The sequence below is a fragment of the Camellia sinensis genome, chromosome 9, assembly GCF_055761805.1.
Source record: "Camellia sinensis isolate YWXY chromosome 9, ASM5576180v1, whole genome shotgun sequence".
Lineage (NCBI taxonomy): Eukaryota > Viridiplantae > Streptophyta > Magnoliopsida > Ericales > Theaceae > Camellia > Camellia sinensis.
In genome coordinates this window covers 97,862,277-97,884,900 of record NC_138969.1, presented here as the reverse complement: position 1 = coordinate 97,884,900, position 22,624 = coordinate 97,862,277, and the positions used below count along the sequence as shown (strand labels likewise).

General features: G+C 36.2%; 1 long non-coding RNA gene across 1 annotated transcript in view; it reads right to left on the bottom strand.

Moving 5' to 3' along the window:
* Nucleotides 1-19,605, bottom strand: part of LOC145799148 (uncharacterized) — a 30,244-nt gene extending 10,639 nt beyond the window's left edge. The window contains exons 1-2 of the long non-coding RNA XR_014341160.1: nt 19,318-19,605; nt 18,143-18,202 (exon numbers count right to left, since the gene is read on the bottom strand). This is a non-coding gene — a long non-coding RNA (uncharacterized LOC145799148). The remainder of the gene's footprint in view (nt 1-18,142; nt 18,203-19,317) is intronic.
* Between the last annotated feature and the right edge of the window lie 3,019 nt (nt 19,606-22,624).

Here is a 22,624-nt window from a genome sequence, read left to right as displayed (position 1 = left end):
GAAACAAATAAAGGAGGGAGGTTGTAGGGTGTGAATGAAAAGTGGATGATTACAATGACATGAATATATACATAAAAGATATGGCAAGGAAAACTATCAACTCAAATGAATTGGTGGCTATGGCTTATACACCAAACCCATGAGGACTTACAACAACACAAGTATGATATTCAAAGAATAAATTAAATAAACACATTAAACTGCCCCTAAACTCAAGAAAACCGTGGCCAAAATCAAAAGAAACAAAGTAGAAAAGGCAAAACAACAAGCTATGGAACAAGGCCTAAGGAAGGGTGGCTAACCCCTCCTTTTTTGTGAGGTTTTAATCACATTTTAAGCTTAAAAAAAAGACTTTGAAATCAGTATGAAAGTACAAGAAAAAGAGAGAGAAAAGATGGTTGAAGAGCTTAAAGATTACCCCTTGAAAGAGAGGATGTTCTTCTTAGTTCACAAACCACAAGCTAAGCACTCTCAAGGAGCTGAAATTATGTTCAAGACCCTCAGCAAAAGATTCAAGTTTAAGCTTGTAAGGTGTATGTTTGGTGTATGTATGTTGCAAGAGAGGAGGGAAGTGTGTTGTGTAAGCTATAGGCTCTTGGCAAATTTTTCTAACCCCAAACCATGAGGGGGGCGCTGTATTTGTAGAAAAATAGGTTCTCACATCAGAAATGTCTGTATCAAAGATAGTTGGCCCAAAGCATGTGCATGGCAGCAGGTGGTTGCTGCAAAATATCTGGCTGAGCTAAACATGTCCGGCAGGCTATGAAGATGTATGACCGACCCATTGAAAATGGCCTGCCGGCCATCTACTGGCCAGCTGTTCTCTAAGTGGTTAAGCTAGAAAAAAAATAAGGTTTTGGTCCAAAGAGGGTGCAAGGTTTAGGTTTTAAAGCTTGAAACCAAATCATTTTGCTAAAGATTTAGAACGATTGCACAGTGTAACATTTCATCATCGAGTGTTCAAAGTGAGGCCCCCAAGTCTTAAGGGCGGTCAAAATGGGGTGTTTATAGTTACCCCTCCTTGATAGAGCTCGAAGTCATGAAATGACGTGAGTGAATGTCAAAGCCCAAAGACGACCCATTTGACAAGGCCGTCAGACTTGGGCAAACAAACAAAATGTGAATGTAATTGGTTGAACTCGAAAGTTGCCTATGTATACCTTTGCAAGAAAGCAAACCAGCGTAGTTCAAGGGCAAGATGCAAATGACATGCTCAAGACTACACTTAGAAGCTGGACTTACGTGCTTCGTGAAGCCAGTTATTTTTGAAAATCCATGATCATGCAAAACAAATGCAATGAGTAATAACAAGATGATACCATATGAATGAAACAAGCCTCAAGCTTAAATCAAAATAAATCCAACTGTGTCTCCCACGAAAAGGAGTAAGCAAACAACAGTTCCGAACATGTTTCACGTAAAAAGAGAAAAGATGGTGTAACCAATAGGCGTATCTAACTGCATCTCATACGGAGAGAGGAAAGGTTTTAATTTACATCAAAACAATATCTTGACGTGTTTCATGCGAAAGGAGAGAAGGGTGGTGTAACCAACAGGCATATCTAATCGTATTTCATACAGAGAGAGAAAATGTTATAAATAGGTAAATCAACAACCTAACGTGTTTCACGCAAAAGGGGGGCAAAGGTGGTGTAACCAACAGACATATCTAACCATATTTCATACGGAGAGAGGGAAGGTTTTAACCAAGTGAATCAACAACCTAATGCGTTTCACGCGAAAGGGATACAAAGGTGGTGTAACCAACAGGCATATCTAACTGTATTTCATACGAAGAGAGGGAAGGTTTTAATCGGGTGAATCAGCAACCTAACACGTTTCATACGAAAGGGCTACAAGATGTGATAATGTCATAACCCAAACCCCCTTATAGGTTTAGTATCGTAATTAGCCAATAATCCTGGAAGGCCTCTGAGATAGATTAACATAATATTAGGGGCTAGGGGAAGCAAATAACAAATATACAACGTCCATTGAGTTGTGCAGACTTAAATGAAACAGAAAATTTTAAACTTTATATATATATATATATATATATCATACATCACCCTTACGTCATCACATATATACAAACTAGACAAAAAGAGACTTAGTCCTAATTACAGAATAAACAAAAACTTAAACGTTAATCATATAGCCTTAAGCACTTGACATTTCTAGAACCTCCACGGGAGACACATAGGTTGGCTGACAAAAACAAATTTCAGGTAAACGTCTTTAAGCCTGGTCATGCGCTTGATCACTTACATACATATATAAACAGTGACCTGAAGCCAGTGAATAACAACAAAGTAAAGGTTTTATGAATGATGTCCAAAATAGATTTCAGATCAGAAAAATATTCATATACTTATTCATATGCAGAATTTATAGCTTGTCATACGTGCAACATCCAATAGTGCTAACAGATGACACATGATTACATGAGACGGTACAGATGATCCATGATTACATAGGATGGTGCAGATGACCCATAAAGGGACCAAATGACCCATAAAGGGACGTATACAGAGCAGATAAACGGTTATGCATAACCAACCCTGGTACAAGGTCACATAACAGATATCACATGATGCTAAGGATGCCACGAATATATTTAAGAGAGTTGGTAAATATTCATTTAATCATAAAATAGCATTTCAGAAAACAGATCATATCATATCATTCAAAAAATACTTAAACTTGAACATAGCATTGTAGAGTCATTGCTCACAGATAGTCCTAGAAGCAGATCAGACAGATTAGACAGATCAAACAAATCAGGCAGACGACAGCGCGACCTACACAAACACATAACATATACACATTGGAACACGATATCACTTCCTTGACCAAACTTGACTTCTCTTGTCTTTTTCTGTCTAAGTAATTTGAAATTCTACTATGTGTATTCTTTCTTTATTCAAATGAATCTAGTTCATATTTCACATATTCTTTCATTACTAAGTCCTTCTTTTCCAAATAGACGGATTTCTTGCTTGGCTTCTTAAACAATTACTACTAGGTCAATGATTTATTCTTTAACGAACTAATTTATGTTGATTGGTAGCTTATTAATCTTTATTGAGCCATACATCATGTCTAGAATGCTTTGGGAGGAGATGAGATGAAAATATAAACAAAGTGCGATTTTTCAAAACATGCTGAAAATAGCCTGACCGCTCGAACCACCACTTGGTCGCTTGAGTGTACTGCATTGTCTATAAAAATACTGGAAGCTCGTAATGTTTGCTCGAGCCACCAATTAGTCGCTCGAGCGGTCTGTAAATTTTCTAAGTTTCAAAACTGTAGTTTGAGCTTCCAAACTTCATTTCAAAACTTAGGCTCATGCTTGACTCATTTTCAATATGTTTCATTAACAAACATGAACCCATGGTTACTTTTAAATTATAATACAAAACCCTTCTTTAATTTGTTAAGATTAAAACTAAAATTTCATAAATACAATGATTTCAAAATATTTCTTTCTTTGTTTATAAAACATAAAATTGAAGCCATAAAGCTCTTTGAAAACAATGTTGCATATATGAAAGCCAAATCAAAATCAAATCAATCCTTGATTCTCAAATATAAATCATAATTTATTTCTTAATTCGTCCAAAGTTAGATTTAGTTCATTTTCTTCATATCAAACCCAATTCCAAACTCATAAATTCTAAAATCACAAATTAAGCTTTCAAAGCCCAGTTTCATGCTCACAACTCATGCAAAAATTCATCAAAACATGAAAATAAATATGAGCCATGACCAATCTTCAACTTATTTAAATCAAAACTTCCTTTAATTGCAAAATCAAACTCTCAAATTTCATGAACTCGTGATTTTTAAAACTTTTTCTTCAAAGTCATTTACATACTCCATTGCATGGATCAAATCTTCAAACAATTCTTGTTGCATGTAATTTATAGAACTCAATTCAAGAATAATTCTCAAAATTGAACTCAAACTTAACAAATTTAAAGAATCATAACTCATATTCTTCATCCTAACATGATTTAACATGCAAAACCCGATTCCTATCAATTTATATAATTAATTTTCAAATTACTTCATCCTTTCCTAATTTCTTTTTATTTACATGAAATTGAACCTAATTATCTCTTAATTTCAACTCCTAAATGATTTATCTACTAGATTTAAGCTTTCATTTCTTACCTAAAACCTTCAATTTGATGAGTTTCTTCACAATTTCTTGAGTCTTTCTTCAATTCTTCACCTTTTCCAAGCTTTTCCCTTGCTTTCCTTCATCATTTCAGTACATAGAGTTGATCTCTCTCTCTCTCTCGGTTTTCTTCTCTTTCTTTCCTTCCCCCCCCCCCCTTTTTTTCTTCCTTCTTCTAGTACAACATATGAATGATCCAACATTCTTAACTCAACATATACACACACATGCCTCTCTTGTTGACCCTACACCAGCACACGTGCACACTTCTTGAACTTCCAACACAACACTCACATGCACACACATACACTCTCAATTCTAGACTCTTCTATAATTCAATTTATGTTTAGGATTAATTTAATTAAGCAACATTTAGTCTTAATGAATATTGATTAACACATCATTGAATTAATCATAACTAATCACAAATTTCACATAATTTAATCAGTCTAATTTGACATCCATTATGGCCAAATTAATTATATTTAAATTCATTAATTTGAATCAGATTTTAAATCAAACTCCCAAAAGGCTCCAAATATCAAATTAAACTTATTTCCATCATCAATTTTGGTTTCCCAAATCTTTAAGGCCTTCAATTTCAGATCAAACTCAAAATTTTCGTCATTAAATTACATATTCAATTGAACACCTCATAAATAAATTTAATTCATCATAATCTTAGTTCCTAATCTTCATAACTTAATTAGTTCCAATTCAGACCCACTTAATAAAATCTCAATTTTACTAAATTATATCGAATATTTAATTAAACTCCCATATGGTCGAAATTAAAATAATTCAATTCATTAATTATACTCTCTTGAGTCATTTAGGCTTTCAATTTCTAATTCTAAAATAAACCCTCAATAGAATTGTATACGAATCAGTCTTCATAACTTTCATAAATCCCAAATTAAATTAGAATAATGGGCAATTAAAATTCAAATCTCCTTAATTAATTAAATTCTAATTATTATATGTGGTGGGGTTGTCATAGCCTTCCCCCCTTAGAAAGTTTGGTCCTCCAAACTTAAGATACTTGTATTGAAAACTAGTTATATAGCTCGGTCTCGTTTCATTTTCTTCCCAAAGTAACTTCCTTTTCTTTGGATTTTCTTCACAAAAATTGGACTTATTTCCCAATTACTTAACGGTTACGAATCCAAATTGGTGATTCATTACTGTCTCTATTGTCATCGATCACATAATTCATATATTTTAATTAATCAATCTATAATTCATATACTCCAAATATTAGAAGATTTATTTCAAGGGATGTTCATAATTCTCCTTACCTTTCAAATAGATCAAAATATTCCGCTATTGACATTTTATATGAGGTCTTTAAATTAAATTTAATATTCAATGCATCACTAATAACAAATACAAGTTCTTAGTCTTTCAATTCTATTGACTAGAATAGTCTCGACACATTTTTTTTTTCTTCTACGCAATTCGTATTTCATTATTTCCCAAAAGAACGATCGTTTAACCTTCATTGATCGTGTCAGAAGGTTTTAAGTCATATATAGAATATAGTATTCCCAATTAAGGTTTCACATGCTAATCTATAACAGAAAATTCCAAATTATATGGAAATATAATCACGTATTAATGGTCTCAGTTTCAACAAGCATCTTGGATACTAATAATGATGGTAATTCCGAAACAAAGGGGCACATCGGATTCAGAACAGAAGCGTATCAGAGTGTTGACAGAAGCATATTTTTACATAAATTCATTGAGTCTTTTTGAAAATGACAGATGTTAGGTTGCATTCAAATAGCGTTAGAAAGACATACAGATCAGAGAAGAACTTATATACTTTCGTTAAATTAAGATTACCATTTTTTTAACAATCTTTTTCATACTATCATTTCAAAGTGGTGATTCAATTTCACAACAGGTCTACGTTTTACGTGATCTTGTTAGCTTCCTTATTTACTTTTGGTAACTAAGATTATACTCATATAAGTAATTCAAATTATATTGTCTTCATGCTTATTCCTACTCTTAGACCTATATAGATATATTCATTGACTTTGATCAATTGTCACATGGTAACTTAGGGCAAAACTTTTAACTTTCTCAAATCATTACAATTAGCCAACAAAAATTCTTATGTTCCCAAAGGTTCTTTAAGAAATATACGTTTATCATTCTAATGAAATTCATTTTCTTATTTCCCACTATGCTTTACTTCTTCCGTTTAACACTAGAGTTGAATTTCTTTACAATGAGTTAGGCTTTCTAAGTTAGGATTCAAGATCTAAATTCAATTATGTATCTATAATATCATAATATCTTCCCTTTCCAACGACTATTCGGATATGAAATTTTCATGTCTATTTTCTTAAAGGTCTATATATATATATTTGGACTTTATAACTTAAGTAAATCACAAGTGTTGCTCTTTTAATGTTATCAATATGATCTTAATTGATATGTTTTTCAAATTATTTTAAGTCTTGAACTTATCCTTCTAATTCAGACAATTTTGGATTAAGTTTCAATTATCCAAGCAATGGATCCTAACTTTATCATTTGCTTATGATATGTTTTCTGTCACTATTGTTCACGTATGAAAATTATTATGTCCCCTCCCCCCTTTTTTTATGAGGGGGGAAAATGGTGATCCTTTCAGGTTCATAATTCAATATGTCACAAAATTGTCACTTTCAATGTTTTCAAATGGTTCCATAGCAATATGATTTCAGTAAATTAAGTCATACTTATTCGGACACTAAGTAGGGAAATTTTCATTGGCTTAACTTTATCAACCATCTTTTTGCGTTCAACCCTTCTCTTCTGCCATTAGGAAAAAAATGGTGAAAGGTATGAATGAAGTGGAGGTTGAGTCCTTATCAAAACGATTAGATACAGTAGAAGAAGTGCTAGAGAATATGGTGAAGGCTATGCAATGCTATAATACTTGACAAGATCAAAATAAAAAGAAAAAAAAAGTTAGGCGTGGGAGCAAAAGGTAGACCAAGGAAGAAGACTAAGAATTTTATGGTAAGAGAGACGAGTAATTCTAAGCAAGGTTATAAGGGTAGTAAGTTTGTCCCAGTATGTTCAATATGTCACAAGCTTCATCGGGGATTGTGTCATCAAATTATCAGAGCTTGTTTCAAGTATGGGAAGATGGGGCGTCACATAATTGATTGTTCCGAAGTCTAAGGAAGGCTCGAGTAATTTAATTGGTCAAAGGTTGGTATTTAACTAAAAACTAGGAAATTGGTAGGAATGTTTTAAACACATGTATAGAAATCTGAAGTTAAAATTTTATATATGTGTGACTTTATTTGAATTGGTCCTAATTAAATTATAACACAAAGCACATACCATATACAAGTAGACATACACATACAGACATATAAGAACATTGGTAGGGTAACCTATTCATTCCCATGGAATTTACCAAGAATTTTCGATTTGAAGCTACGCTGGCCAAACGTGATTCCAATTGGACTTTCAAGGTCATTCAACAAAGGCTATGACTCTACGGTTCAACATTTCACATAATAGGTTTCCTACCAAATTATATGCCATCTTACATATCAAATAATCTTTCTCGCCTTCAATTACCATAGTTCCATATACTTCATTGATCATCAAATTCCTCGATTTCCCAAATATTCTCATAGTCTAATTAGACATATAATCCATATAGCTTTCATGACTTCCATTAAAGTTTCTAACTCCTCATAACACCGTGTTTCCACAAATCAACATACTTGTACTCACCAATGCTTTAGTCAAAAATTATGATTTCCTTATAACATTAGAAATTCCACAATAATTCGTAGCTTTTAGCCTCATTGCTAAACTCATTAAACACATTCCAATTTCCTTATAATTATCAAAATTTCATAATTGCTCTTAATTCTTAGTTTCAATACTTAAACGCATTAGACAAACATATATATATATATATATGTATAAATGCACAACTTCTTACTTACTTACTTACTATATGCATGAAACTTAAATTTTCTAGACATTCTAATTCTTAATGGATAAGTGTGTGAGATATTAACTCGTGCTCTGATATCACTTTGTCACGGCCCAAACCCGCCCATATAGGTTTAGTATCATAGCCGGTCAGTAATCCTGGGATTACCGAAGGCTTCTAAGACAAATTAACTTAATATTAGAGGCTAGCAGAAGCAAATAACAAATATACAACGTCCATTGAGCTATACAACCTTATATGAGACAAAAAAAAAAAATTAAACTTTTTATATACATATATCATACATCACCCTTACGTCATCACATATATACATACTAAACAAAAAGGGACTTAATCCTAATTACAAAATAAGCAAAAACTTAAACTATAATCACATAGCCTTGACCACTTAACATGTGCGGAACCTCCACGGGAGGCACATAGGTTGGCTGACAAAAACAGATTCTAGGCGTCTTTAAGCCTGGTCACACGCTTGATCACTTACACACATAAATAAATAGTGAGCTGAAGCCCGGTGAATAACAACAAAGTAAAGGTTTTTTGAATGATGTTTAAAACAGATTTAGAAAATAGATTTCATATCAGAAATAGATTCATATACTTATTCATGTGTCATTCTATTTTTGGGTCCGCTCGAGTGGGGAATCCGTCGCTCGAGCGTGGATTTGTTGCCCCCAACACTTTGTTGCATTTTAGGCGTGTCCGCTCGAGCATGGGATGTCACTCTCGAGTGTAAAATGCTAGTATCCAGTAATTACACTGTAGCTCTACAGAAACCTCTGAGACTCTTCTTTCTCTGCTCGAGCGGGGGAGTCGTCGCTCGAGGGGGCCTTCTTGATCGTGTTTGGATGCTCGAGCGTGGGAAGTCACGCTCAAGCGGGGAACGCGATGACAACTTTTAAGCATAGCAATTCTAAATCATTCTCACATCTTCCTTTTTCTATTCTTGATCTCCTCTTTCCCTCCTCTTGGAAACCCTAAATTCCTATCATCTACCACCTCTCCTACCATAGAAATCCGCCCAAAATCACTTGCTAGGAGCGAAATACACTTAAGGATCATCGTTTTCTACCGATTAGATCATGGGCTTGTGGTAGAACCGTGAAGGAGCTTAGGCTTGTCATTTGAGGTAGGGATGCTTTTATCCTTGTATTTCTTCTTTATTGGTGGGATTTCATGGCAATGTATGTAATGTGTTAATAAATTTGGGGATTCCATTGGCTTAAACCTTTATTACCTATATCTAAGCCCTTGTTTTCCAATTTGTTTGAAATCTCTCAATTTTCTTCTCTAAACACAAGTGCAAATGTTGATAAGACCTAGGTTGTTGACAAGAGAGAGAAAACCCCCAAAATTTATAAAACCCTAAGTTCTATTTGAATAGGAATTACTTGATACAATGAACTTTTCCTTGATTCATGGAAATTGAGGAAGAATGGAGAGAAGAAAGGTGGGGATTGATATAGTTAAAGAAATGGTTACTGAAATGTTATTGTTTGTTAGGTTTTGTGTGATGGCTATTTATGAGAATGTTGAATGTTGTACTGCGAGACTAGAATGTGATTGAATTGTCGAGAATGCATGAGTCCATGTGTGAGTTGGTGATGTCTAAGAGTGGTGTTGTGTTAGTACCCGCGCGGGGAGTTTAAACAGGTGCCCAAATGCCCTGTCTAGGCTTATCGCCGGACGAATGTGGGAAAATGTTTTTGGGTGTCCACACAGTCCTGCCGTATAGTAGTCGACGAAAGTGGAAAAACGGATGATTTTCTTAGGGCGCCCACTTCCCGCCATATAGTAGTCGGCGAATGTGGGGGTTGTCTTCAAAGAGTAAAAGGTTGTTTTCATTTGGATTCATGTAAAGAAATGTGTGGTTTGATTTCCATAATTGTAGATACTAAATTGTTGTGCATGATGATACAAGTTACACCAGCCTCATCGTATTTTGTGTTTTCTTATGAATTATTAACGATCTATAATGAAAGCAAACTTCTCTATAATGTTTTATCACATAAATGCCATAATCTTATTCAAAGGATTAGACACTTGGATAAATGTATTCCTACTAGGCATATAGCTCAACCCTAACTTGTTTTTCAGGAGTCGAAGAAGGTCAACCTCATTGAAGGATTGGAGCAAGCACCAACCCTATTTCTTTTGGAGAGCTAATTGAAGTCAAGGGCTATTAGTTGTTTTGCATTTATTTTGGAATTTATGTAACATAACTATCTTTTGTATTTGTAATGTTGTACGCCCAAGGGGGTTTTTTTTTTTTTTTTTGTTAAGTTATCTAGCTCCCCGAACTGAGAGAAGACTTTGAACGTCTTGGGAATGTTCGATATGAAGTGTAAACACTCAACTTTTAGTTCAATGGGAAAGATGACCCTTTTGGGGATTGTATGATCATATTTTTAGTGTGTATAACAGGGTGAATTTGTAGGGTGTTACAAGTTGGTATTAGAACCATAGGCTAGAATACTTTGGGCTAGTGGGAAGTGACGTTAGTCACAATAGGGTCCTTAGGTTATATGGATTAACCCACTGTGTTATGTGTTTCTATGTGATTATATGGATATGGGTTAGAATCCTAGGATGTGGCTTCGTTCGTTGCATTCTTCGAAATCCTCTTGGAAAGACACTTGATCACTGTTCTTTCCACCTGGAGGTCCTTGATTGCCATGGAATTAACTAACACCTAGGGAGGATAACTCAGGTGTGTTTTTATGTACATGTTGAGTATTTATTTGATTATGATGTTTTCTGAAGAAGTGAGTAAGGGGCACTTAGGTGCTGAAAATTGTTATTAAATTTAATCCTTGTCCCTATTTCTTATAGATGTCTGGGCGTGCTAGAGCACGGGGTAGGCCCCAACGGGGTGGTTGGAACATCCCAGCTCAACCTGAGATTCGTCGGCAAGAGGAGGCAGTGGGTCAAAACAACATACCAGCTGCACCGGCCCAAGGAGCTATGGGGATATTAGCTAGGGAGATGACAGGGGCTTTGCGGGAGTCCATGGAGATGTTGAGAGCCGAGCGGGCGGCTAGAACCATTGAGGGGGAAACGAGAGCTTCCTTTTTGAAAAAGGAGTTCTTTCATTCCAACCCTGCCGAGTATAGTGGCGAGCCTGATCCAATGAAAGCCGATGAGTGGTTGGAACAGATAATCAATTCCTTTGAGATCTTAGACATCAAGGAGAATGAGTTGCGACTGGCGTTGGCGGCTTATCAACTGAAGGGGGAGGCCGGGCAATGGTGGAAGTTCGTTAAGCATAGGGTTGATCATACTTGGGCAGCATTTGTGCAAGCTTTTCAGGACAAATTCCTCCCTCCCACAGCTAGAGAACGATTGAGGAAATAGTTTGAGCAACTATTACAGTTAGATACACCGGTGGTGGAATATGAAGCAAAATTCACTAGCTTATCTCATTTTGCACCCGAATTGGTAGCTACGGAAGAAAGGAAGTGCCTTGAATTTGAGAAAAGGCTAAGATCGAAGATCTTGATGAAGGTGGTTGGTAACATGATCCGTGACTATGACCGCTTAGTTGAAGCTGCAACTCATGTAGAAATCACAGTAGAGGCCGAGGAGGCAAGACAATGATCAAAGAGAACACGATAGTCTGACACTAGAAGTGACACGGGTTCTTCCAAGAGGCCTAGGGGTTTGTCATCATCTTGGTAATCACCCCTACAACAAACTAAGTCTTCAAGCCATGTTTCGAGTGGGAGTTCGGGAAACATGCCCGAGTTACCAGTGCATGTTATAGGTGTGGCCAGATGGGTCACAAGGCTACAGAGTGTGGGCAGATGGGTAGAGCACGATCTCAGCCGGCGAGCTCACAGGGTCAACCTCAAAGTAGGAACCAGCAACAATCTTGTTATCAATGTGGCCAACCTAGACATGTGAAGAAGTTCTGCCCACAAAAAGTAGGGGTTTTGGAGATAGCGGGGTCTAGGCAGTCTGGAGGCCCACAAGTGAGTCAGGGACAAAGAGAATCATATCAGTCGACTCAATCAGGACAAGCATCCGGGACAGTTCATGAAGCCTCATCTGCTCAGTCTACACAACAAACTTATGTTCAAAGGGGTGATGTAAAGGAGCAGAGGTCACAGGGAAGGGTGTATGCGGTTACTACTTCTGAGCAAGCTACAAGGTCATTAGTTGTGCGAGGTACATTTCTCATCTTCAATACATAGGCTAAGGTGTTGATAGATACTGGGGCTTCGCATTCTTTTATTGCCACGTCATTTGCATCATTGTTGGGATTAGAGAGTAGACAACTACAGGCCCCACTCATAGTAGAATCACCAATAGAGGGAAAGGTCAATCTGACTCGGGAATGTAAGGGGTGTGTAATCGAGGTAGCAGGTCGACAGCTTCCTTTTAATTTTGTTGTGTTGGAAATGTCGGGTTTTGACATTATTCTCGGAATGGATTGGTTATTTACATATCGGGTGACAATAGATTGTCATCGGGAGAGGGTTACGGTGTGTACTGCAAACAGTGATTGTTTCACGTTTCTGGGGGATAGATGTGACAAATCTTTACCCTCCTCGTACTATCCATGTGGCCGGGGGTCAATTTAATTTCCTTTTGGCAACCCTTTGGGAGGACGGAAACGATGTAGCTCGGAATGAATTCCCAAGAGTAGTGTGTGAATACCTGACATTTTTTCATAAGATCTCACAGAGTTACCACCTTGTAGGGAGTAGAGTTCACTATAGATTTGCTTCCGGGTACGACACCAATTTCATTGTAACCATATAGGTTTTCTCTAGCTGAACTAGTGGTTTTGAAGGAACAGTTGCAAGAACTACTTAATAAGGGCTTCATACGCCCTAGCACGTCACCATGGGGAGCCTCGGCTTTATTTGCAAAGAAGAAGGATGGGTCCTTGAGATTGTGCATAGATTATTGGAAATTGAACCAAGCTACAGTTAAAAATAAATACCCCTTGCCTAGAATAGACGACCTCTTTGATCAACTAAAGGGCTCTCGTTGTTTCTCCAAAATAGATTTGAGGTTGGGTTACCACCAAATTCGAGTTAGAGAAGAGGACATTCCCAAAACCGTTTTTCGTACTCGATATGGTCATTATGAGTTCTTGGTTATGCCTTTTGGGCTGACCAACGCCCCAGCTACATTCATGGACCTAATGAACCGAATCTTTAGAGAATTCCTTGATACATTTGTAATGGTCTTTGTAGATGATATTCTTATCTATTCACATTTCGAAGAAAAGCATGAAGGGCATCTTCGTATAATCTTGCAGCTTCTTAGGGGCACCGGCTTTATGCTAAGTATGAAAAATGTGAATTTTGGCTTACGGAAGTAAAGTTCTTGAGTCACGTGGTTTTAGGGGATGGAGTTATGGTGGATTCTTCAAAAATAAAAGTTGTGTTAAATTGGGAACAGCCTAAGAATGTCTCTGAAATTCGAAGCTTTTTGGGTTTGGTCAGTTACTATCGCCGTTTTGTGAAGAACTTTTCTTCTTTAGCATCACCGTTGACCAGATTAACCCGTAACGGAATAAAGTTTGTTTGAGCGAAGCATATGAAAACTCTTTCCAAGAATTGAAGTTCAGATTAACCACCGCACCCATCCTTATCATTTCGGAACAAGGATTAGGTTATACGGTGTATTGCGATGCCTCTAGGGAGGGATTGGGGTGTGTCCTTATGCAAGAAGGAAGGGAAGTAGCATATGGCTCGCGTCAACTAAAGACTCGTGAAGGAAACTACCCTACTTACGATCTAGAACTCACCGCCGTTGTTTTCGCTTTGAAGTTGTGGAGACACTACCTCTACGGTGAGAAATTTGAAGTCTTTTCTGACCACAAAAGCCTCAAATACCTATTTTCCCAAAAGGACTTAAACCTACAGCAGTGGAGGTGGATAGAGTACCTGGAAGACTATGATTTTGAGATACACTACCATCCCGGTAAGGCCAATGTGGTAGCGGATGCTTTGAGTAGAAAGTCGAGGGGTACAATAGCCAACTTGGCAATGAACGAATGGAAGATATTGGGAGATGTCAACGAGTATTCTCTGCGGTTCAATGAATCTTTGGAACAAGCAACCCTTTTTACCACCATCGCACAACCAACTCTTGTTGCAAGAGTAATTGAAGCTCAACTGGGTGATCCAGAAGTGGAGACCATTAAAGGGAGAATTCAACTCGAAAAGGAAGAGAGGGGTTTAAATGTTCATAAAGACTCTAGTGTTCGTTACCTCGACCGATTGTTCATGCCTGAATCCATGAGAAATGAAGTTTTGAAAGACGTTCATCATTCTTGTTTTGCGGTGCACCCGGGGGGCACCAAAATGTATCATGATCTAAGCTGCCAATTTTGGTGGAGGGTTATGAAGAAGGACGTAGCCTCTTTTGTGTCCAAGTGTTTATCCTGTCAACAAGTTAAAGCGGAACACCAAAGACCGGCTGGACTATTGCAACCCCTTCCAGTTGCCGAATGGAAGTGGGAATACGTCAACATGGATTTTGTTTCTGGTCTCCCTAGGACTCAGAGAAGTAACGATGCAGTGTGGGTGATTGTTGACAGACTTACTAAATTAGCCCATTTCCTCGCCATGAGTATGGGCACTCTGTAGAATTTTTAGCCGAACTTTATATTCGTGAGATTGTTTGCCTCTATGGAGTACCAATCAGTATAGTATCTGATAGAGACCCTCATTTTACAGCCAGATTGTGGTAAAGTCTTCAAAGCACCTTGGGAACTCAACTGAACTTTAGTACTGCATATCACCCCCAAATCGATGGGCACTCCGAACGTGTTATTCAGATTTTAGAAGATATGTTGAGGGCTTGCGCGTTAGATTTTAAAGGGTCATGGGAGAAGTATTTACCCCTGGTTGAATTTGCGTATAATAACAGCTTCCAAGCAAGTATTGGAATGGCACCCTTCGAGGCATTGTACGGGCGTCCGTGTAGGTCACCGGTATATTGGATTGAAGTGGGAGATTCACCTTTGTTAGGCCCATATCTAGTCCGTGAAACCACCAAGAAAATAGCCCTTATTCGAAAAAGGTTAGTCACTGCTCAAGGCCGACAAAAGAATTATGCAAACAGGAGGAGACGACCCTTATCCTTTGAGATCGGCGATCATGTGTTTCTGAAAATCTTCCCTAGAAAATGGCTGATGAGGTTTGGCCGAAGTGGAAAATTATCACCAAGGTTTATTGGTCCCTTTGATGTCATCGAACGAGTTGGGGAAGTGGCGTACCATCTTGTATTACCTCCTCAGCTCTCAGAAGTTCATAATGTATTTCATGTGTCTATGCTTCGTAAGTATGAACCCGCCCCCTCTCATGTGTTAGATTGGACAAAAATTGAAGTAAACGATGACGCCACGAGAACTAGTGTTGAGAGGTAAGACGATTCCACTAGTGAAAGTATTGTGGTATCATCATGGCATGGAGGAAGCGACATGGGAATCAGAAGCCAAAGTCTGTGAAAAACACCCTGAATTGTTCTCAAACCTATGATGTATTAATTTTCTTACTTTTCTTGGGTATTTAGTGGGTTAAGCGTGAGCTATAAGTTGTTATATTCCATTTGTTCTTGACCTTGGGTTGAACTAACCTCATGTTTGAATTAGAGATTGTGGTGGAATTATAAATGTATTAGCAATGCCTTGATTAGTGAATGTATGGAAAGTAAGCAAATTCTTGTGGGTATTTTTCTACTATTAGTTATGTGTCCAAGTGGAGGTGTATGTATATGTTCATGCGTGTTGAAAGCCTGAATATGTGCACTTTTATATGTTTTGTTGATATTTCCATTTGTTGCATCAGGTAGGAGGCAGAAAATAATTTCGGGGGCGAAATTTCCTAAGGGGGAGAGATTGTGACATTCTATTTTTGGGTCCGCTCGAGCGGGGAATCTGCCACTCGAGCGTGGATTTGTTGCTCCCAGCACTTTGTTGCATTTTAGGCGTGTCCGCTCGAGCTTGGGATGTCACGCTTCAGTGTAAAATGCTAGCATCCAGTAATTACATTGTAGCGCTACAGAAACCTCGAAGACTCTTCTTTCTCCACTCGAGCGGGGGAGTCGTCGCTTGAGCAGGCCTTCTTGATCGTGTCTGGACGCTCGAGCGTGGGAAGTCACGCTCGAGCGGGGAATGCGATGACAGCCTTTAAGCACAGCAATTCTAGATCATTCTTACATCTTCCTTTTTCTATTCTTGATCTCCTTTTTCCCCCCTCTTGGAAACCCTAAATTCCTATCATCTAACACCTCTCTTACCATAGAAATCCACCCGAAATCACTTGCTAGGAGCGAAATACACTTAAGGATCATCGTTTTCTACCGATTAGATCGTGGGTTTGTGGTAGAATCGTAAAGGAGCTTAGGTCTTGGCTTGTCATTTGAGGTAGGGATGCTTTTATCTTTGTATTTCTTCTTTGTTGGTGGGATTTCATGGCAATGTATGTAATGTGTTAACAAATTTGGGGATTCCATTGGCTTAAACCTTTATTACCTATATCTAAGCCCTTGTTTTACAATTTGATTGAAATCTCTCAATTTTCTTCTCTAAACACAAGTGTAAATGTTGATAAGACCTAGATTGTTGACAAGAGAGAGAAAGCCCCCAAAATTTATAAAACCCTAAGTTCTATTTGAATAGGAATTACTTGATACAATGAACTTTTCCTTGATTCATGGAAATTGAGGAAGAATGGAGAGAAGATAGGTGGGGATTGATATAGTTAAAGAAATTGTTACTAAAATGTTATTGTTTGTTAGGTTTTGTGTGATGGCTATTTATGAGAATGTTGAATGTTGTACTGTGGGACTGGAATGTGATTGAATTGTCGAGAATGCATGAGTCCATGTGTGAGTTGGTGATATCTAAGAGTGGTGTTGTGTTAGTACCCGCGCGGGGAGTTTAAAAAGGTGCCCAAATGCCTTGTCTGGGCTTATCGCTGGACGAATGTGGGAAAATATTTTTGGGTGTCCACACAGTCCCGCCGTATAGTAGCCGACGAATGTGGGGTTGTCTTCAAAGAGTAAAAGGATGTTTTCATTTGGATCCATGTAGAGAAATATGTGGTTTGATTTCCATAATTGTAGATACTAAATTGTTGTGCATGATGATATGAGTCACACCAGCCTCATCGTATTTTGTGTTTTCTTATGAATTGTTAACGATCTATAATGATAGCAAACTTCTCTATAATGTTTTATCACATAAATGCCATAATCTTATTAAGAGGATTAGATACTTGGATAAGTGTATTCCTACTGGGCATATAGCTCAACCCTAACTTGTTTTTCAGGAGTCGAAGAAGGTCAACCTCGTTGAAGGATTGGCGTAAGCACCAACCCTATTTCTTTTGGAGAGCTAATTGAAGTCAAGGGCTATTAGTTGTTTTGCATTTATTTTGGAATTTATGTAACAGAACTATCTTTTGTATTTGTAATATTGTACGCCCAAGGGGCTTATGATTTTTTTGTTAAGTTACCTAGCTCCCCGAACTGAGAGAAGACTTTGAATGTCTTGGGAATGTTCTATATGAAGTGTAAACACTCAAGTTTTAGTTCAATGGGAAAGACGACCCTTTTGGGGATTTTATGATCATATTTTTAATGTGTATAACAAGGTGAATTTGCACGGTGTTACAATTCATATGCAGAATTTAGAGCTTGTGATATGTGTTACATCCAATAGCACTAATAGATGACTCATGATTACATGAGATGGTACAGATGACCCATGATTACATGGGACGGTGCAGATGACCTATAAAGGGACATATACAAAGCAGATAAATGGTTATGCATAACCAACCATGGTACCAGGCCACATAGCAGATATCACATGATTCTAAGGATGCCACGAATAAATTTTAGAAAGTTGGACAATCATTCATTTAATCATAAAATAGCATTTCAGAAAACTGATCATGTCATATCATTCAAAAAATACTTAAAGTTGAACATAGCTTTACAGAGTTATTACTCACAAATAGCTCCAGAAGCAAATTAGACAGATTAGACAAATCAGGTAGACGATAGCGGATGACCTACACAAACACATAACATATACACATTAGAACACAATATCACTTCCTTGATCAAACTTTACTTCTCTTGTCTTTTTCTGTCTAATTAATCTGAAGTTCTACTACACGTATTCTTTCTTTATTCAGATGAATCAGGTTCACATTTAACATATTCTTTCATTACTAAGTCCTTCTTTTCCAAATAGACTGATTTCTTGCTTGGCTTCTTAAACAATTACTACTAGGTCAATGATTTATTCTTTAACTAACTAATTTATGTTGATTGGTAGCTTATTAATCTTTATTGAGCCAAGCATCATGTCTAGAATGCTTTGGGAGGAGATGAGATGAAAATATAAACAAAGTGCTATTTTTTAAAGCATACTGAAAATAGCCTGACCGCTCGAGCCACCACTTGGTCGATCGAGTGGACTGCATTGTCTGTAAAAATACTGGAAGCTCGTAATGTTCGCTCAAGCCACCAATTGGTCGCTTGAGCGATCTGTAAATTTTTTGTAGTTTATGCTTCCAAACTTCATCTCAAATATAAATCATAATTTGCTTCTTAATTCGTTCGAAGTTAGATTTAGTTTATTTTCTTCATATCAAACCCAATTCCACGCTCATAAATTCTAAAATCATAAATTAAGCTTTCAAAACCCAGTTTCATGCTCACAACTCATGCAAAAATTCATCAAAACATGAAAATAAATATGAGCCATGACCAATCTTCAACTTATTTAAATCAAAACTTCCTTTAATTGCAAAATCAAACTCTCAAATTTCATGAACTCGTGATTTTTAAAACTTTTTCTTCAAAGTCATTTACATACTCCATTGCATGGATCAAATCTTCAAACAATTCTTGTTGCATGTAATTTATAGAACTCAATTCAAGAATAATTCTCAAAATTGAACTCAAACTTAACAAATCTAAAGAATCATAACTCATATTCTTCATCCTAACATGATTTAACATGCAAAACCCGATTCCTATCAATTTATATAATTAATTTTCAAATTACTTCATCCTTTCCTATTTTTTATATTTTTATTTACATGAAATTGAACCTAATTATCTCTTAATTTCAGCTTCTAAATGATTTATCTACAAGATTTGAGCTTTCATTTCTTACCTAAAACCTTCAATTTGATGAATTTCTTCACAATTTCTTGAGTCTCTCTTCAATTCTTCACCTTTTCCAAGCTTTTCCCTCGCTTTCCTTCACCATTTCAGCACGTAGAGTTGATCTCTCTCTCTCTCTCTCTCTCTCTCGATTTTCTTCTCTTTCTTTCTTTCCTTCCTTTTTTTTTTCCCTTTCTTCTTCCAGTACAACAAATGAATGATCCAACACTCTTAACTCAACATACACACACACATGCCTTTCTTATTGACCCTACACCAGCACACGTGCACACTTCTTGAGCTTCCAACACAACACTCGAATGCACACACATACACTCTCAATGCTAGATTCTTCTATAATTCAATCTATGTTTAGGATAATTTATTTAAGTAACACTTAATCTTAATAAATCTTGATTAACACATAATTAAATTAATCATAACTAATCACAAATCCTACATAATTGAATCAATCTAATTTGACTTCCATTATAGCCCAATTAATTATATTTAAATTTATCAATCTGAATTAGATTTTAAATCAAACTCCCAAAAGGCTCCAAATATCAAATTAAACTTATTTCTATCATCAATTTTGGTTTCCCAAATCTTTAAGGACTTCAATTTCAAATCAAACTCAAAATCTCCGTCATTAAATTACATATTCAATTGAACACCTCATAAATAAATTTAATTCATCATAATCTTAATTCCTAATCTTCATAACTTAAGTAGCTCCAATTCGGACCCACTTAATATAATCTCAATTTTACTAAGTTGTATCAAATATTTAATTACACTCTCATATGGTCCGATACTCGAAATTCAAATAATTCAATTCACCAATTATACTCTCTTGAGCCATTTAGGCTTTCAATTTATAATTCCAAAATAAATCCTCAATTGAATTGTATACGAATCAGTCTCCATAATTTTTATAAATCCCAGATTAAATTAGAATAATGGGCAATTAAAATTCAAATCTCCTTAATTAATTAAATGCTAAGTATTATACGTGGTAGCTAATGTTACAAATTCTTTAGCAAGATGTTTGAACTTTGGCCTCAATTCCAACCTTACAACCATTTTGGCCAAAACATTTTAGACCAAATTAAAGCCCTTTTTCAAAGTACATTTGGTTGTGCAGTTTCAAACATTTCTACAATGTCCTGAGGCTCGCCTTTTCAAACTCCAAACATTGAGCGATGTTGGGTATACCTCCTTATTGGAGTGTGGGACCCAATTGGTTTTGGAAAAAGAGTTTAATTTGGTTTAGTATTAATTATAACATATTTTTATATATTATATTTAATTTGTGGAGATCCAATCCAATTTGAAAACAACTAAGGTTTTGATAAAAAAAACCCTAGATTCACAATATAATTAATTATATTGTTATAATTATGTTATAATTAATTATAACATATTTTTATATATTATATTTAATTTGTGGAGATCCAATCCAATTTGAAAACAACTAAGGTTTTGATAAAAAAAAACCCTAGATTCACAATATAATTTTTTGGGCGTATTGTTTTTTCCAAGAGACAAGTACGGCAGCAGCATATACTTTTTCTTGGTGAGATAGTGCTTTGGGTTTATTGATTTGTGGAGCAGAAACAAATTGATTTGGTGCATTTTTGTTTGGGTGCTTTGGTGAAGCTGATTTGGGTTATTATTTTGGATATTCTTCAACTCTGGTTCTGAAGATTTTGGTTCATCTATTTGGTGAGATCTTTCCTCTTGTTTATTTATGATTATTTGGAATTCACGGTGATTTTGTGAGACCATTAGTGTCTCGTTTGTAATCGTTTGGAACTTATTTGGTTGATAGTGGAATCGGATTTCTATCCCGTGGACGTACCTCACATTGAGGGAACCACGTAAAAATTCTTGTGTTGCCTTTGATTTAATTTTTCCGCATTAGTTTTTATTCCCATTGATTGATTTACTTGTGGGAAATCACATATTTTCCCTAACAAGCGAATGATATAGTGGAAATGAATGGAAATGGTGAAATCCTCTAAAATACTTGTTTCTCCTTTCAAATCATGCTAGCTTTACCCTATTTATCTAACCGTGTATTTTTCATCTAGACGTACAGCATCTCATGGCCGGATTAAAAATGTAGTCGACTGGATGAATAATGGTACGACCGGCTAAAATATCCGGGTACAGTGTATTTTTAGGAATTTTATCTTCTTCTTTTTTTTTGCGAATTTTTCACAAATATCTTAGATATTTTGACCCCTAAATTCTATAAATACATGACTAGACTTCTTTCTCAAGGGTTACAAATTTTCAAAGGCCAAGAGACTTGTTTTTGAGATCTCTCACACACTAACCACCTAAACTCCATTAAGGCTTAACTCCAAGTTTCTTGCTGAGGATTCTAAGAACTCTAAGCTATATCTAAAGAACCTTGAGGGTGCCAAGAAGGAGTTTGACAATCAAAAAACACACTTTTTTTTAAGAGGAGATACATTTGAACTTTTCTCACTTTCTTCGTCTTTAAGTTTTGAATTTCATCATTAGCTTGTTGAAATCATGTGATGAGTCCTCGCGGGCATGGAAGGAAGTAGAAAGTAGTCACCCATCTATTGAGTTGATTGTTTCCTTTATTTTTAATATTTTGTACTCTTTTCATGCTTTCTAGAGGTATAATTCATTGTGGTTGTATATAGATGTGTTGATGGGAACTGTGTGGATGTGAAGGGAGTTAGCAAATAGCCACCCATCTACAAGTTTCATTAAGTAGAATAGTTTCTTTCATATCTGTGCACTTTCTCATCACCTATCTAATTATTCAAGCATGTTGGCTCGTGTGCTTCAATCCATACTCAATCTTGATGAGTGGATGTGGTTGGTGCATGGAGCTATTTTAATGATCCTTGAGATTTGATGTTGAGAAAGTTGTTAGCTTTTATTTTGATCGATTTTTTTTTTTTTTTGGAATTAAAGTAAGAAGTTTTTGGTTAAAGATGTTAAAAACTCTCTACTCAATCTATGTTGAACCTGGAAAGGGATGAAAACATCCTTATTCCATGGGTGAAAGAGAAGTTTTCCATATTCTTTGATGAATCTCTTACTTTGAAAGCAAAGCTTCCACTAAGAAATAGTGGGCATTAATCTAGTCTCTCCAGTTGATAGCATGAATTTGGGTATTAATCTACTCTTATTCACAAAGAGATTATTGTAGGTTTCCATTTATTTCTTGGGCTTGAATTTTTTTCCAACCCTAATTCATTTCATTTAATTAATTGTTGTAAATATCTTTTGTGTTGTTAAAATAAGGGTTGAATGTTTTCTGCAAGAGA